The 884-nt window shown below is 54.6% G+C and overlaps 1 protein-coding gene across 1 annotated transcript in view; it reads left to right on the top strand.

Moving 5' to 3' along the window:
* The window catches only part of FGF18 (fibroblast growth factor 18), a 30545-nt gene that overhangs the window by 22103 nt on the left and 7558 nt on the right, over window positions 1–884 (top strand). The window lies entirely within an intron of this gene.

Here is an 884-nt window from a genome sequence, read left to right as displayed (position 1 = left end):
ATTATTTGATTTATTGTAGAAATGAGGTCTTGCCAAGTTGCCCAGGCAGGTCTCGAACCTGCAGGCTCAGGCAATTCACTCACCTCAGCCTCCCAAAGTGCAGGATTACAGGCTGAGCCACCGAGCTGGGCTGATGCCATGTTTTTTATTTCATGAGTTTCGCAACTCTTATTCCTCTCCCCCTCCCCCATACCCAAATGGCTGGGGAGAGTGTAACAGGCTGGGACCCAGGCTAGGGTATTGTCGCATTGTAATTTTTTTTTTTCCTGAGTCAGAGTGTCACTCGGTTACCCGGGCTGGAGTGCAGTGGCACGCTCATGGCCACTGCAGCCTCGATCGGTTGGGCTCAGGTGATCCTTCCGCCTTAACCTTCCAAGTAGCTGGAACCACAGGTGCACGCCACCAGGCCCAGCTAATTTGTTGATTTACTGTAGAGACGAGTTGCCCAGACTGGTCTTGAACCCCTGGACTCAGGCAATCCTCTCGCCTCCACCTCCGCCTCCCAAAGTCCTGGGATTACGGTCGTGAGCCACTGCGCCCGGCTGGCATTCTAGTTTTTTTAATAAACACGGCGACAGTAGTCTCCGTTAGTTGAGCACCTACTTTTTGCCTGGCGCTGAGCCCAGACGCCCCCCTTAATCCCAAGAGACTGCTGTCGCCACTGCCCCCACTTCACAGATGAGAACGCTGAGGCCCGGCCGCGCCCGGGCGCTTGTCCCAGGTCCCACTCTAGAGCCTGGCGGGACTCAAAGCCCAATTTGGAAGGAAAAGGTTCCAGCCGCGCTGCCCACACCAACTGAAGCCTCTCAAAGAGCAAAATAATAGTAACCCGAAGAGCGCGGCTCCGGGATGCCGAGGAGTGGTTTTAATTAGTGATTCACTCT

The sequence above is a fragment of the Carlito syrichta genome, unplaced genomic scaffold, assembly GCF_000164805.1.
Source record: "Carlito syrichta isolate Samal-C Ts95f unplaced genomic scaffold, Tarsius_syrichta-2.0.1 Scaffold308774, whole genome shotgun sequence".
NCBI lineage: Eukaryota > Metazoa > Chordata > Mammalia > Primates > Tarsiidae > Carlito > Carlito syrichta.
Note: the sequence above shows the minus strand (reverse complement) of the source record. Positions and strands in the feature narration are given on the sequence as shown.